Consider the following 19,120-nt stretch of genomic DNA (forward strand, 5'->3'; position numbering starts at 1 on the left):
CGTGGTGGAGTAGGTGGTTGTTGTTGAATTTGTGTAGGTTGAATGGGTTGAGTTTGTGTGAGTCGTATGAACTTTTTCGGCGTGGGTTAGTTAGTGGTGTGATTGGTTGTGTTTGGGCCTTGGGAAAGGGACTTAAAAGTTATGATGTGAACAATGCTTGTAACCATTGCCCTCACAAACAATTGCCCTCTCAAGCAAGTTGATGTGAACAATGCTTTTCTTAAAGGCTATCTTGATGAGGATGTATACATGAATCAACCTCTGGGTTTTGTCTCCAGTGATGCCTCTCTGGTTTGTAAACTTAACAAAGCAATTTATGGGTTAAAACAAGTCCCAAAGGCATGGTATGATCGACTCACAAAAACATTGATTAATTTTGGTTTTCAACATTGCAAGTGTGATCCTTCTTTGCTCATATTCAACAACAAGGATTGTTGCATCTACATGCTTATCTATGTCAATGATATTATACTCACTGGTTCTTCACCTACTATGATTCACTAGCTCATTACAAAACTAGACAGTGTTTTCTCTCTCAAACAACTTGGTGATCTAGACTATTTTCTTGGAATTGAGGTTAAGCGCACTTTCAATGGTAATTTACTGTTGTCTCAAGGAAAATATGTGAGAGATCTCCTGCAGATTGCAAAGATGGATGGCTGCAAAAGTATTACTACACCTCTCCCTGCTGCAGTTAAACTCTCTAAAGCTGGTACTGATCTATTTGAAGATCCAACACTTTACAAGAGTATTGTATGTGCTATACAATATGTTACAATCAGCAAACCTGAGCTCGTTTACTCTATGAATAAGTTGTGTCAATTTATGTCTTAACCTCTTGTTTCTCATTGGTCTATAGTAAAGAGAATCTTAAGGTATCTTAAAGGTACAAGTGATTATGGATTGATGTTCAAACCACCTAGTTCTGCTATTCCTATTCATCTCAAGCCCTAGTGTGATGTTGATTGGGCATCAGATATGGATGATTGATGCTAAACTTCTTATGCTTATGTATTTTTGAAACCTAACCTTATCTCTTGGTGGGCTAAAAAGAAAACTCTTGTTGCCAAGTCTTCTGCTGAAGCAAAATATCAAGCCTTGCTCTTGCTGCCTCTAAAATTCTTTGGGGTTCAATCGTTGCTTCAAGAATTGTGTTTGCCTATTCATACTCCTGCCATCTATTGTGGTAATCAAAATACAGTTGCTATTAGCCATAACCCTGTGTTGCACTTAAGGACAAAGCATATGGAGTTAGACATATTATTTACAGGACAAAAGTACTCAAGAAATCGTTGATAGTTGAACATGTTCCTGCATAATTTCAAATTGCAGATATTCTCACAAAATCTTTGGCTCGTCCTAAATTTTGTTTCTTAGAGACAAACTCAGAGTGTCAAACATCGCCGAGTTTGTGGGAAAGTAATATAGAATATGATGAATCCTACTCCTATTTCACATTAATAGCCTAAGCTTAATTTTCAGCAATATCTTAGGATATGAAAGATTAACACTATCTTAGAATACGTAAGGCCAACCTTAATTTAATATAATAAGAAATGTCATTCTTAAATGTAAAACTTGAATGTTCAGCTCTTATATAAATAGAGCATCATGCTCCATTCCAAATCAATAAAAAATATATTGAGATTATATAAATTTCTGAATCTCTTATACCTAAGTGTTTCCCAATCTCTCTAACCATCAACATAATAATCACACAAAACAAACCCAAATGTTTAGATGTTTATAAGTATTGTCTGATCCTTCTAGATAATTTTAAATGTTTCCTTAAACCCTAAACTCTTATTTCTCCATTTTTCTCTAAAGTTCTAAAATTGTCACATTGCAATAATAGAAGAGATACATATTTATAATTATTAAAACCCAACATATCCATAACAAATCACAAACATATCTCATTAATTATTAGAATAAAATATATTATTCATTTATTATAATATCCCTTAAAATATTATAGATATCTTATAATATCTTTTAGAATATTATAAACAAGACTTTCTTGCTGCTTTTTGGCTTTTTGATTTCTGGCAGTCTCCAAATATGTTTTCTTTCTCTTCATCACATAAGGTTTTAAGGGATACTTCAACAATCTACACCTTGACTTTAAACAGTGGTGATGCCAATTTAACCATCAACCATCTTGTTGCTCTCTACTATGTTGAAACCTTATTCAACTACCTATATCAAGTTTAAGGCTCTGTTTGGCTAGTCATTTTTTAAACTTATAACTTATAGCTTATAAGCTCATATGAAAATAAAAGACATGTTTGGTAATAGTCTTTTCATCACAAGCTTATAACTTATTTTACTAGCTTATAGCTTATTTTACAGACGTTATTTCAAATAGTGTTTTACCTTATGACTTATAGCTTCTAATTTTTCTTCCATTTTTCCCTTATTATTTTAACTAAAACTCACTTGTACCCTTTATAATTTTTTTAAAATTTAAAATAAAACAATTAAATATTAAATATCTTTTATGTAATTTTAATTTATTATTTAACTGAACCGCTAATTTTACCAAGCACTTCAACTATCTTATCATCTATAAATCATCAACCATTAGCTATAAGCTATAAACTATCAGTCATCAGCCATCAGTCATAAGCTATAAGCTAGCTTATCAGCCAACCACTACTTTTACCAAACGGAGTCTAAGCCACCCTTAAACCTTGATCTCGCCTCTTGCATCCACTTGTTTCCAATTCCCCTTTTCTGCCTAGGTAATCTAACAAGCACACAGATGATTTTTTCACCATCGTTGACTTCATATGCCTTCGAATGCATCCTTGAATGTCCCTGTTTCTGTATGCTGCAACCTTTCAATAACATTCAAATCATAACACCCAAGGCTATCATAATTGTCTCTTTGAGATACTACAATTTCCCTCCTTACCTTATCACGAGTCAAATGATAACCATATGCCTCTATAATCGTTTCCTCATTATTACTTGTATTCATAGTAGGAAACCCCACCTTAAGCCGAGTTTTCTTTGCCATAGTTTCTAAAAGCTTTATCCCTTGGTTTTTACTCTTCTTTCCATGACGGAACTCTCTGCCAGCCAAGTTAACTGCTATGACACCAACCTTACCCCAGAAACTTAATGTCAACTCAACGGTCTCATGCGTTTTTATCCATTGTCTTCTGAAAAACTCATCAAATTTTTCTAAAACAACTTCAAAGTAATCTTCATGCATTGACCTAAAATCCCATAGCCCATTCTTGTCATAAAAGTCTTCACTAGCTGATAATGAATGGACAACAACATTTGAACCTTTTAAAATATATAGGCCATATATTTTAGACCTTTTTGCTATAATAACGTTTAACTCTGGTGCAATAGCCTAGATCATCAAACATGCTTGTGGACAAATTTTTTTGCTTGAGTATTGGAACATACCTCATGTTGTGAAAAAGAAACTTATGGTCATCGAACATTTTAAGTCTTACTATACCAATACGACTTGCAAGCCTTATTATCACCTTGGAGAACTACTCCGCCTTTCTTCAGTTTCAAAGTCTCTAAGTATTCTATTTTTGGACTCATGTGATAAGAGCAACCTGAGTCTATGACCCAACTATCTTCAATGTCCAAAATTAATACCACTAGTGTACCATCACTTTCGTAATCATCCTCATCTAAGGCAACCGCAACTTAAACAGAATAATCATTGTCCTTTATCTCGGGACAATCACTATTGAAGTTACCGATTTTTTGACAATTATAACATTTTACCTTTGACTTGTCAAACCTCTTTAATTTGCACGCCCTCCTACGCACTTCCTCATCCTGAGACACTCAAACCTTCAACATTATCATTAATTTTCAAAATTTTCACCTTAGAGAATTCTTTGGATCTCACAGCTGTCTGAACTTTATCTGAAGTAATAATAACTTCCTTACCATAAAAAGGGCATCTTTAAATTGCTCAAATGATCTGGATAATGAGTTCAATAAGAATAAATTTTTGTCCACGTCAATAATTTTCACCTCAATATTTTCAACAAAGAGAAAAGCCAACCCAAACAAAACATACTCAATAAGATTGGAAAATCAAAGCTTCTTAACTAAATTCATCATATCTTTGGCTAAGATAAACAACAAATCCCAACAACTTTTTTTAATAAAAGACAACAATTCATCACATTTCTACACGTGTAACCGATGTGATTAAGGGTGTCCCCATACAATAACAATACCTATATCATAATTAGTAAAATGTATCAAAAAATTAATATGAGATTAAGAATAACAACAATAATTAGGATTCTACATCTTCTAGCTAAAATCACCTAAATTCTTTTACCATGTGTTGTTTACAAATGAATCCACATGAATCAATTATCTTCAGAACATGTTAGTTCAATTACTAGCTATTTATTGACACCAAAAATAAAATAATTAAAAGATTAAAATTTAGAAAATATTAACATAGCCACCACTTATAAAAATAATTATTTGTAAGACCTATTTAAGATTTTTTTTTAAATGAAAATTCGGTGCTTGGTTGAGATAATATAAAAGAAAAATGTTTATAAACACATGATATTAGTATTTATCCAAACATTTTTTAAAATTTATTTTATATATATATATATATATATATATATATATATATATATATATATATATATATATATATATATATATATATATTAAAACAAATCTTCCAAATTTGTTTTTTATCTATCATATAAGAAAAGTCATTATACTTTTTCCACAACAAGTCACGTGTCTAGTCTAATATTCCACCATTTTGTTTTGAAACGTTCCATTTTTTGTATTCTTCCTCTGTTTCTCTCTTGTGCATCGTTCTCCTTCTATGATTCTATGACGGTTTCGCAGAACAGTTTATTTTCCATATGTAAAAACAATTTATGATTTCAAAAACAAATCCAAATTTTCTATGACAATCTCACTACCTCTTATTCTTCTTCTTCATTCTTCTTATTTTTCTTTGTGTTTTATATTCTTCTTAGTAATGGTTATTGTTGACAGTTTTTTTTTTTTTGTGATTTAAGTTTTGGTATTTTGTGTTTTACTTTAGGTTTTGGTTTTTCGTGTTTTAATTTAGGTTTTATATTCTTTTTGCATATTTAACATTGTTAAAGTTTCATTTCAGATCTCAAAGTTTTTCATGTTTTTAACATATTTTCAGGTTGAAGATAGATATGATTTAGCTTTCTTCAAAACAAGGTATAATTTAAGTGTTCCAACTTTATCTTCTTTAGTGTTGGTAAAAGTTTCTATGTATAGGATTTCTTGCGAATTTCTATCTCATTCCCTTTCAAAATTTTAAATTAGTTTGTTATTTCATAGATTGAATCTCATGTATTTGTTTGTCTTTTATTTTCTTCTTCAGATCTAGAAAATATTGTGGATGACATTTTAGATGCGAAGACAATAACAGATCTAGAATTTAAGATTTGATTTATACTCATTTAATTTATTATGAACTGTTAAAAAAATTCTTTTCTTTTATGATAGATGTTTATCTTAGGAATGTTTATGGTACCATAAGTTTTTGTTCTCTTTTATATTTTTTTTGGTTAAATGAGGAGAAATCTTAAAATATAAGTGAGAATATGAAAAAGACCAATAAGGAGGCAATATGGATAGCCTGAGAAGAGAGATGGTGTAATACCCCGATTCTTCGACACCAATAATTATCATCTAATTGGTTAGATGGTAATTAGAGGGCACATTGGTATTACTTCATATTAATCTAGGCATGGCTATATTTTACTAGAGGCACTAAGAAGAGCTAATGGATTTAGTTGAATTTGAACTAGATGGAAAAGTGGTAAATGTGGACTAGTTGGAGGGCATAATGGACATTAAACTCTATTGCATGAACTTAAGGGCTTGTATGGCTTATAAGTTATATTTTTATGAGTGAGGTAGAGATTGGAACAAAGAGGGAAAGAAGAGCTCGTGGTACATGTCTCCATTTTCGTATTCATGGTGCAACCTCCACTAAACAGGCCATAAATTTCTGATCACAACTCCAAATCAGGTAATTCTTGAAGATTCGAATTCTACATGAAACTTCCTTCAATTTGATATACTAATTCGCTCATGGAAGTGTTTTATTGAAGGAGAAAATCAAGTTTTAAGATTGGAGATTTATGCTGAAAGTGAAGATAAGAAGGTTACAGGTTTGATGGAGATGAAGGTGAATCTTTGATCAAGAAAGAATTGTAGGAGCAGCATTGTCATCATCTTCACCTCTACAACTCAGAATCTTCAGGGGATAAGGTGAGTTCCATTACATAGAACTTGGGTAGGTAGTTTGGGGATGATTGCATGTTGGGTTTAGGGTTGAGTGTATATGTTTATAATCCTTGCTCATACATGTTTTAGACTCCCTTTTTAGTATAAATTCGTATACATGTTGTTGTTATGTTATTATTCAATTAAGGATGAATGCATGTGAAGATTTGGGGTTGGGGAACCCCAATCACGTTTATGAATTTTCTGGGTGTAGCAGCGTTCGCTGTAGCGAACTTTGGTTCGCTGTAGCGAACGAGTAGCGAATAAGTCTGGGAGTTGATTTGATTTATTCGTTGGAGCTCGCTACTACTCGCTGTAGTGAATCGGGGTTTCGCTGGTAGATTGTTGTAGCGAACTTACCTGTGTTGAAGAAGTTTGCTTCTGTTTGAGTTCGCTGTAGCAAACAGAAGTTCGCTGTAGCGAACTAGTCTGATGCAGAATTTATATTTTTCCCTCTCGAGTGCAGTTTCGTTCCGAATCGAGAATCAAAAGCCTCTTGTTTTGATATAAGAATTATCATGGAATTTTTTGATTAAAAATATGTTTCTATGAAGATTGAATGCATAATTATTCTATGTTTATAACATTGGTATGCATGTTGATGGTTTATGAATTACATGTAATGTTATGTATGATTATGCATTGTTTCCGTCTGTTCAGGTTGAACATTCGGATGTGATTGCCAGTGTGATGGCTAATACCGTGCTGTGTGATCTCGGAGATGTGTATATGGCTCTTTGAGCATGATTGTTATGTATGCTTGAATCGGAGTATGCTTAAGCTACTAGGTGGTAAGGCCTATTTATGGACTTAGTTCCATTATTATTGTTGCGATGCCGCTGAGAGGGTCTTTAGGGTGTTTCCTCCAGCAAGTTAAACATCTGCGTTCTCGGTATGTTTTGCACACCTGAGCTACCATTGCGATGCTGCTGAGAGGGTCTCTAGGGTGTTTCCTCCAGCATGTTAAACATCTGCGTGCTTGGTATGATGTAGAAGTAATGCCACATAGGCAATATTACTTCTGATTCACCTCTAGTGATGCCACGTAGGAAAGATCACTAGGCTTTCACCCGGTGGGCTCGTATTGTCAAGATGGCGTATTTGCACTCAATGTTAACTCATCTGTGTATGGACAATGATAGGGTCGGACGCCACTTAGGAAATGTCACGGTTGTAAATCATCTCAGATGAATTCCATTTAGGAGGAGTATCCGATTAGTCTTGTGATGTGCTTGTGCAAGTCTCTTGATGTGATGTACAGGTGTAACTCACCGGGGGTGTGGTTTGGCAACCTAGGTAGACAGGAGGATATTACTTCTGGATTCCTCGTACACGGATATGGGTTTTCATACTTGTGTGTTGCTTGTGTGATTTGAGGACAGTTTCCGATAGCAGAAAGGCAGGTAAACTCGGAATACATGACCTCGAGGGTCGCGCTCGACAGGAGGCAGGCTGGTAAACCCGAAAGACCTATTATGGAGGAAACTGATACTCATGGTTGTTTGTTGATCTCATTGGTTAGTCAAGAGACTTCCAATGTGGATTGTATCCTTGTTGTGTGTTTGTACCTGGCTGTGAGGAAAACCACAGATCCACGGCGGATCCATTTGCTTGCATGCACCTTATAGAATCGAGCGAACCCATAAGATAGGGGAACTCACTGAGATTTAGTAATCTCATCCCAATCCTCTTAATATTTTTCAGAAACAGGTTAGAAGTAGGCGGATTGCTTGAGGGATTGCTTGAAGCCTGTGGACAAGCAGTTGGCAAGAAGACCTCGTTAGACGTTATCTTTCAGCCGTGCATTATTGAAGACAAGCCGATCGTATACATCTTAGTTGGAAACTGTGAATTGTATATATATATATATATGATTTTAATTTCTTTTCTTTACCGCTTATGTATGTTTCTTGTACTATCTATAGCATCACTACATATTATTCTAGACATATATGTGTAATACGGTGGGAGAACTGACTTTTTAAAATGTGCGGATAGCAAGAGTCATCATCGACTTTTATTTTATCCAATTAGAAAGGCAAAAAGAACAGGAAATACCTTTTAAAAGAGATCAAGTTCGGGGGGTAGGTTATACAAAGGGAAGGTGTAAGCACCCTTTGTATCCATGGGCTCTTAATTGCTTAGCTCACTTTGTTTGTTTGTTTGTTTGAAGTGTAGTGTGTGAATAGAAAGGATTTGAATAAGGACTTTAGCTTTTAAATAAGTGTAGCCTTTTCGGAAATTGTTTTGAAAAGGAGGTGTGAAAAGTAATTTGAAAGTTGTTGTGAGCAAGCATTTAAAAGCACCTACCCTAAGTTTAATGTCTTTCTGTTCTTTAAGATTTTTGTTTGAAAGGGCTATCCATATCATAAGAAGGGTAGGTAGTATTTTCATTGGATTTAAACAGGTTCATCGGAGTTATCGTTCGCCATAAGACTGTCCCTACCATAAAGAGGGCAGATAGTCTTTAAGGAAAGATATAATAGTCATTAAGGCAACAATGAGGATACCTTAGCATTCAAAGGGACGATCATCATTTTATTCGAGGCAACATCGAGGGACTAGATATCATATGATGATTTCATTTGTAGGCAACTGGCTAAGGTATTCTCGTATTCGAGGGACTTGACTATTTTTGATCGTAAGGCAACAGGCAACAAGAGGGATTACCTTAAAGGTGTGTGTGTGCAATCAATCATGTGGTTAATTCAGATATTTTATCTTGTAAATTAGTGAGATAAATCCATTTTAACAAGGCTTGCACTCCCTAGGATTACTAACCACAGCAGAAAATAAAACAGAATTAAATGTCCTACGCTATTACAATAAACACCTGTAAGGCAGAAAGAAAAAACCTAAGCTATTACAAGGCTTTGTGGCAGATACATTATAGTGAAGAAATGAGCGCGAAAATAAAGCTTAATTAACTATTACAAGCCACAAGAGCAAACCACAAAAATAAGACAGGATAAACTCGAATAATTGCTGGAAGATTAAAAGGGCAAAATAAAAAGTTTTTTTTAAAAAAAAATTGAAGGGGCAAACCTTAAAAAGGCTGATTAAAAACCAAACAGGAAAAAAACCTAAAAATTAATTATCGGTTAAAAACTCAAATGAAACCCTAATTATTTAACCTAAGCCTAAAATTTTCTATTATTGATTAAACCTAAATTAATTTACTAAACCTAAAACTACATTAGCTAATTAAACCTAAATTAAAAATTATTAATAAAATTTATGATTATTAAGGAAAAAAGATTTTGTGGTTAAAAAAAAAGTTTTCTTTTTAGGGTTTTTTTGAATAAAATATGACAAAACAACTAATTAACAAGTTAAAAAAAATAAAATTTAAAATAACCGGGATTTTGATCCAGTGAGGCAAGGCTGAAGTCCATGGCATATGCGCTCCAATCCTGTGCGTGAGATCATTGAGAGTAAACATCAGATGACTGCCACGTGAGAGTCCATGATAGTCCTTCACATGTGAGGCACATGGGATCCTGCGAGAGAATTCATGAAAAAATAGAAACAAAGGCCAGGGATCGAACCCCCGACCCTTGGGTGAACGGCAGCGCTTCTTAACATTCCAAACAAACACGTTTAGCTGTTAACCAAACGCCAATATTAATATATAAAAGAAACAAATGCATTAATGGAAACTGGCGCGCAAAAATTCGAACAGACCAATGATATGATTACAGCTCATCATCTTCTTCATTGTAATATGCAAATAACCCTTTTACAGCGCTTCTTACACGTTAGCTGTAAAACTCGTAATACACCTGTTAAACATTAAAACCTCATACAAGCATAGAAAATAAAAAGTGAGACCATGGTTACGCTCGTCTCGTCATCACAAACACACCTATACCAAAATCGAACCCTAATTCGAGCTAAAACGTAAAGCCCCAATTTCAAGAGCATGAACCCTAACATGGCCGTAGGCCTCAAACGTCATAAACACAACATCATAAACAATAATATGCATTCGAATCATTCAAAGGATGCGTGAATCATGATATTCGAATTCAAGTTATAAGCCACATACCGTGAGTTGTAAAGAGGTAATTATGGGGGTGTTGAGCTTGAGTAACGATCCAAATAGCTTCCAGGAACACCAAGGAATGTAATTGGATCCTTTAAACTCTCTGAATTGGCCTCTAGCACAGAAATCACAATTGGCTTTTTTCCTTGAGTTTGAGCAATTCGGTTAGGGGTCCTTTGGATGCAAAAACCCCTCCTAATGCTCTGGACGTGTAGTATATTTATAGGTGATCCAATTAGGTTACTAATATTGGACCAAATCTCTTTGAATCATTGATTGCAATCTTGGAAAATTTGATTGGAAATTGTTTCTAAACTTGGCCTTATTTGCTTCAATCAACTCCAATCATCATGTGCACGAAATTGAATTGAAAATATGGCATAAATGATGATTAGATTTGATTCCTATATGCCTTCAAATCAAATATTTGATTTTTACATGATTTACATAAACTATTTATCATTTTTAAATGATTAATAATTCATATAAAATCAAATAAAATTCAAAAATTCGTGGCAATAATATTTGGATTCTTGGATAACTTGAGGATTAAGATTAGGCCAAAAAATATTGGGCTTGTTTGTAAGAAAATCCATTTTGAATCACTTTTGTTTCACATTTTTTCTTCAAAATTGTCCAACTTTGACAAGGCATATCTCCCTCAATTTTTAAGATATGGAAGAGTTCTAGGACTTTTGGGAAAGCCCAAGATGTCCTCTACAAGTCAATTTGGAACATTTTTTTGCATTTGGAGATTTTATCTTGATGATATGGCCTTTGACAAAAAACTGCTTTTGGTTGACTTTCAAAAAGGACCTATAATCTTTTGGACTAAATCTATTAAATGAAGCATTTTTGGCCTTGGCTTTAGAGAGACAAAGTTTTATATAATTAAATTTCCTTCAAAATAGGCCTTGGTTGGGAAATTTATGATGTTCCATGTGAAAGTTATGGCTGGTCAAAGTTCAGTTGACTTTTAAGTCAAAAAAACCCTAATTTAGAAACTTTGAGTTTTGTTGGTTTCTGAACTTTTCTTGATGAATCATGATCAAAACTTGATCAAATGATGAATGTTACTTCAAAATAAGGATGGTGACCAAAAATCAGGAGTTTTGACTGTAATTTTGACCATAGTTGACTTTTAGGTTAAACTGGTCGACTGTTGACCATTTTGAACTGTTGACTGAGCAATCTTATGGATCATAGCTTGAAACTTGGCATGAGGATCCTTGAAACATAGGAAATCCTATGAAGTCCATTGGAGGCCATGATTCATCCCTTTTTATCAAGAAATCCAAAACCATAGTTCAGAAGCCTCTGATTAGGAGAGTGTGTATTCAGTCAAGTCTTGGGCCTTTGATATTTGTATGGGTCTTGTATGAAATCATGGTGGGAAAATTTTGGGGTATGAAAATATGTATGGGGTGTTACAGATAGGGAGTAATAATGATCTTTAATGGAATGCCAATGGATAGTCTGAGAACATAGATGAGGAGTAATAATGATCTTCGATGAAATGCCAATGGATAACATAGATGAATATCATTTACTAAGTAAGTTCTTTTATTTCCACTATCTATTATTAATAAGGTTATTTTAGTAAATGATATTCATTTTATCATTAGAATGAACATAATTAATGATTTTCTTACAAACTATGAAAATTGCAAAGAGGACGACACCTATTGTGAGACGGATGGAGTAATAAAAATGATTAAACCTTATAAATGAATAACTTAATGATATTTGTAGCACGTGAAAAATGTGTTATTTTTCACAATTATTTATGTTACTAATATAGAAATCAATGAGACAAATATTTATAAGATAAAAAACACTAGACAAACATACATAAGTAACATATGAGTTAAATAACATTATAATTATATGTTAATATAAACAATTCATAATTATTTTATGATTACTAAAACTAAAACAATTCATAATTATTTTATGTGAATTTGTGTGATATATTTTATGTGATATATTTTATTTCATTGTACTAATTGTGTGAATTTTATAATAATAAATACTTTATAAATTAAATCAATTACATGAACTTAAACACAAATAATAATAGAATGAACACACTACCTATAGAAACACACAAATATTCATATCAAAATTCGTGCGAACTAACGGGTTATTACGTTTTTTTTACAATTTAGAAACATATGAGTGTAATGGGTCAGTACCCATACGAACGCACGGCTATCCAGATTAGAATTTCTGCGAATCCACAAGTTATTACATGTTTTTTGGAAAATTAAAAATAATAAAAATATTTTAAAAATGTATGAATTCAAACACGAGAAAAATTTATTATTTTTTAACTATTCATAAAAATATATTGAGTAATAATAAAACAACTTTACTATTGGTTTAAATATTTTTGACAATAATTCTAAAACAAAAATAATATATATATATATATATATATATATATATATATATATATATATATATTATATATTATTGATTCAAATATTTTTATATATTGAAAGAATTATAGGCACCGATTTATTATATCTTTTAAAAAATCTCTTTTTATTTTTATTATATTTTTTGAACAAATGAGCGTATCAATTTTCTTTCATATCTTCATATTTATTTTTTCATTTAATTTTTTATTTAGCTATCCTATTTGATTTTCTATGTAAAACAAATGAGGGTACCACACCGGTACCCGTGCGAATGCACATGTATCCCGTTAATATTCAAAATATTGAATATTAACGGGAGCACGGAGTTATTGATTAAAATATTGAATATTAACGGGGGCACGAAGTTACTGATCAAAATTTTGAATATTATCAGAAACTTTAAGTTACTGGTCCAAATTTTGAATAGTAACGGGAACACGGAGTTACTAATCAAAATAATAAATATTAGCGGGAACATGGAGTTATTGATAAAATATTGAATATTAACGAGAATACAAAGTTACTGATAATTTTTTGAATATTAACAGAAACATTAAGTTACTGATAAATTTTTTGAATATTAACGGGAACACGAAGTTATTGATCAAAATAATGAATATTAACAGAAACACGGAGTTACTAATCAAAATAATGAATATTAACGGGAATATGAAGTTACTGATCAAATATTGAATATTAATGGAACAAATTTGAAATATTAACGGAAATACGAAATTACTGATCAAAATAATGAATATTAGCGGGAACATGAAGTTACAGATCAAAATATTAAATATTAACGGGAACATGAAGTTACTGAATAAAAATATTGAATACTAACGAGAACATAAATTACTGATCAAAATATTGAATATCAACAGGGACATGAAGTTACTGTTGGTAAAACAGTAATATTTTAAGTCAAATAATTGATCTTTCTACTTTTTATTGCATACTAACAAAATAACACTTAATTATTCTATTATTTAAAAACAATAATTTCTTAACCCAATGAGCGTACCCGACCGGTACCCGTGCGAACGCACGGGTATCCCGCTAGTTTAATTGACAAGTGTATTCCATTTGTGCCACATGTATTCTATTTGTATCACATTACCTCATAATCCTATGTGTTATCTCCCAAATCTCATTTTTATTTTTCAAAAGGCCAAATACAAAATTCTACTCTATTGAAGGTCATGGATTCGAACCTCCACAAAGACGAATATAGTTGTGCCAAAATAAATTATAGTTTAGTATTTCTTTTATAATAATGACCATGGAAATTAAAGTATTGTAAAAACGACAATAATAATGTTTACCAAAAAAGACTCATTTTTCAACAATATCACGATAAAATCAAATAAAGTTTTTACAATTTCATTAATAAAAATTAAAATAATTAATGAAAAAACTATTACGCTAATATAAAAACTAACATTTTCAATTATTCATGAGATAACTAAAGTTTGACAAAACAACCTACTTTTATAAAGATATTGAAAGATTTATTTGATAATAATTTTAAAAACCAAAACAAAACAAAACAAAAAACCATTTTATAGTTATTTAAGTTTGCAAAACTAAATTACGAATGTCACCCTCAATTTACAAATATGTATTTTCTTTTCAAATAAAAAGTAAAATTATATATGTAATTAATTTATATAACTCACAATACATTATTATAATAAAAATTTAGGATTCCTTTTGTGTCAATAAATTCTTAACCTATTAAAAATTTAATAAAATACTAATAAACTAATTTACAACCTAACCGCGCATCGCAGGGTCTTAGTCTAGTATATTTTAATACACGAGCCACATTTATGATTTTAAGAACCATATTCATATTACATGGAACTTACACATCTACTAAAATACTTGCCTTTATTTTATGGATGACAATTGTACTCATTCTTCGTGGGTACACTAAAAAATTACTCACAACGGGTAGAGTAAAAACCCGTAAGATGGGTACAGACAAAGACACAGACAATTATCCATAAAAATAAGTGGATATAGACACGGGTACAAATATCTTAATACTCAGCCCGTCTCATACCCGCACAATATATATTTATATATTTTTTACTTTTATTGTTATATACACATGTATAATTATTAATTTTATAAAATATATCACTAATAAATATTTTAATAAAAGTTTTTGTTTATTTTTTAACTCAATAATAATATTTTTGAATTCTTTTAAATGTTGTTAGAAACTTAAAAGAACATGATAAATTATAATTGATCGATAATTTTTTATTAGATATGCAGGTAAACGGGTACGGATATAAATATTTATATATCTATAAAATACTAATACAAATACACAAGTTGATGCTCATGCGAAAATGGATTCATATACGTGAATTTTTTTAAACCGCAGACACGGAAACTGATACTAAACTAAAGTATCCTTTCCAGACCGCCCATTGCCCTCCCCACTTTATTTACCTTTATATTCATGTTTGGTTTCTACGTTTGGGTGGCACCGAAAATTGATTTATAATTATGTTTTCCTGCACGTTCCAATTAGAGGCACCTTTCTTGTTTTTAGTATGTGTTGACAAATAATTATATTTCGTTAAGACTCTATTGGAAAATCTGGTCCATGGATAAGGTAAGATTATAGAAAAATATCAACTTGAGCTTTAAAACACATGTTAAAGAGTTAAATATTAAAATTTAATTTTAAAAATTGTATGCTAAATTTTTATGAAATATAAAAAAAAAATTAAACATATATTTTTTAATGGAATTTGTAACCCACGTCACTAAAACACAATTTAACATGAATCAAAGTTTTATATAGCACTTGTCTAAACTTTTTTGCAACGTGTTTATAATATACAAACCATGATCATTATTTTAGGACCTGTATATGCATATTTCATGAATTAGATGCGTTTAAAACTAAATCGGTCTAATTAAAAATTACAAAACTGAATCGAACCAAATCGAAACTGCATTAAGTTGCATTTGATTAAAATATATTTGAGTCATTTTCTAACAGAACTGTACAGTTTTATTTGGTTTGCGGTATGTATTTTGCAAACCAAACCAAATCCATATATATATATATATATATATATATATATATATATATATATATATATATATATATATATATATATATATATATATATATTTATTTTTTTATTAATGTGTATATTTTATTAATGTGCAAACCAAACTGCATTAATGTGTATATTTTATTATATTCTTTGTGTGATATTTATTTTAATTTACACATCAACAAAAAAAATGAAATATTATTTATTTATAAATATTATTTATTTATAAATATTATTTTGATAAAATAAATTTTATAGTATTTTTTGTATGATATTTATTTAAGAATGCAATTTCATGTATATTATTCTTTAGATTTAGGATAAACTTGTAAAACGCAATTTTATGTATAAAATTTTAAATTTATTTTGATAATTTTAAATTTTTTAATGTTAATGTATGAATGATAAAACATAAAATTATATTTTCTTCTATAGTGTATGTTATGGCTCAATAATTTATTTAATAATGCAATCTCATGTATATTATTCTTTAGACTTAGGATAAACTTGCAAGACGCAATTTTATGTATCAAATTTTAAATTTATTTTGACAAATTATAATTTTTTTTATGTTAATGTATGAATGATAAAACACAAAATTATATTTTCCTATATATGATTCAATAAATTTTTTTTTTAAATCAAACCAACCCAAACCGCATTAGTTTGGTTTGGTTCGGTTCGATTTTATTTTCAAAAGTCAACCGAACCAAACTAAACTGCACGTTTTTTCTCTTGTAGTTCAGATGATTTTTAGCGTCAAAACCGATCAAACCGTACCGTGATATCAATCACAATACTTATCTTTTATTGCACATTTGATCTATGTTAGGTTTTAATATTTGATGGCACTGACAATTGAATGTAGAGGTGTATACTTAATTTTGAAGTCTGGTAATTTTTGGGTAGAATTGGTTTTGTCTATAAAAACGATTTCATCTTAAAATTAGAAATCATAATTTTTTTAGTTTAAACAAGATTTTTCACTTAATTTTATTCTTTAATTCAGTATTACGTTTTAAGAAGCTTAAATAGACCTGTTAAAATATTCTTAAATGTATTTGGCCTAGTTCACCAAAACATATATGAATTGAATTTGTTCTAATATGCTCAAAATTTAAATTAAGTTTGTGTAAAAGTAATTGAATTATTTGAGTAAATATTGAAATCACAAAATATTTAAAATTTACGGGATGTAACAAACTAATAGTATTTAAACCTACTTACTTAAATATACATAATCAGAGGTTTCAGTTCTTGACCCGGAGATATGATGCCGAGTTCTTTGCGGCACAACAAGCTGTTGGTGTCCCAGTATAGGTGGAGATATACAGACAACGTGTGCTGAGATGTTATTTCCTATTTTTGTTAGGCACTCAGCTGTTTGTAGACACGAGTTCCTCGTACACATATGTCGTTTACCTGGGGTACTTATCGGATACCGCATGGATCTATGAGTACAACTGAGGAGTGGTAACATTGGCGTACAACTACTATAGACTCGGTGAGGGATGCCTGTGGAAGGCAAGTACTGTGGCAGGCAACTGTTCACTCTTAGTGGTAACAATCTTATATCCTCATATTTTTTCTCAAAGTCGTTCATTCTATTGTTGTAGTAATGTTTGACCCCCGTGTTTTTTATTTTCATTTTACGGTTGGATATTACAGCACTTCCCCATGATCATTGGCTGGGTAGAGGTGCCTGACTACAGTGAGGCCATGTCGCATACTAGTGCATTCGTCTCCCTTAGAGGGAACCAAGTGTCGGATCCTTATAGAAACTACCTTGACCGCATGGCTGCCGAGGACATCCGATACGACTATTACGCTGCTCACCATGAGACGGTTCTGTGGGATGACGTTACCCTATATTTTAGATGGTTGGCTGCGAATTCGACCATCACTGTTCGTTATCTTCCGGAGTGTAACACCCTTCTAAACCCCGCAGAAATTAAATAAATAATCAGAGTAAAAACATATACACAAGGGTGCTACGATTATTTAAAACAGAATAAATCAACTAAGGTCAAAGTCATGCTTCATTAGGAAAACGATTTACCAAAAACATAATCATGTTTCACAACGGAATACAGAACGTCGTTTATACAACCAATAGAATTATAATTCAACACCAAATAAAATAGAGTAATCTCATAAAACTATATAACTATCGTTCCCCAGGGTTACAAGATCAGAGCATGACCGACACGACCCAACATAAACGGATAAACTCTACGAGTCATCCTCACCGAGCACTAATGCCGCTACTTCTCAAATCTGAAAAATGTCAACAAGTAAGGGTGAGTCTCATTCTCAATTAATCAATGTTATGCAATCATAAACAATAAAACATCATAACATATCATTCACCCAATTTGACATATATTCAGATATTCAATTATCTTTCATCTATCACAACAAATACAACACCAAACATAACACAAAAATCAACTTAATCATGTTATGACAAAGATGCATATGACCGACTGACACTATGCATGTGGTACCAATAATCCGTGGAATCAATCCACCTAACCGATCTACGCCTCATCGAGATACGGCCCACCGACACAATTTCCGCACAATGGGAAATATGTCCACCAACGATCCAAACATCACCGGGATCCATCATCAAATGCACATGAATGAATGCACACATATAACATACTTAAAAACATCACTGATCCGATGCACCGCATCGTCTCACCATAACTCACATAGTTATCACCAACAAGTATGTACATGTATCATGCATCATTCAAAACAATCAATCATCATCATACGATCAAAACAATCACCACATGATCAAAATGAACAACGTCATCACCAATAACTCACCAAAACAACACCGAATGATATATTCGGTTTCAACACCATATACAATTATATCAATATAATTCACACCACATATAACGTCAAAATCACCGTTATATCATTACAACCTCACCACATTGTTACATTAACCAAATCATGCACAATCATTAAATTATTAAAACAATCATCCCAGTAATAATAATTACAATTCTTCCATCATCACCCGAAATAATGTCATATTCACACAATTCCACATATGCACAATATTTCATTTCACAAGCAATTAAATCAATTTTAAAAATAAGTCGAGCCACCGCTCAATCACCCATTCCTCATATAAAATATTTAATTAGCTTTACAACGCCCAAAACGGCACCAAGAAATGATACACGGATCAAAAGATATGCAATTTCTAAGTTTGGAAAATTTTCTGCCCAGCAGGGTCCGCTCAGCGGAGC

This window comes from Vicia villosa, linkage group LG1 (genome assembly GCF_029867415.1).
Source record: "Vicia villosa cultivar HV-30 ecotype Madison, WI linkage group LG1, Vvil1.0, whole genome shotgun sequence".
In the NCBI taxonomy this organism is placed as follows: domain Eukaryota; kingdom Viridiplantae; phylum Streptophyta; class Magnoliopsida; order Fabales; family Fabaceae; genus Vicia; species Vicia villosa.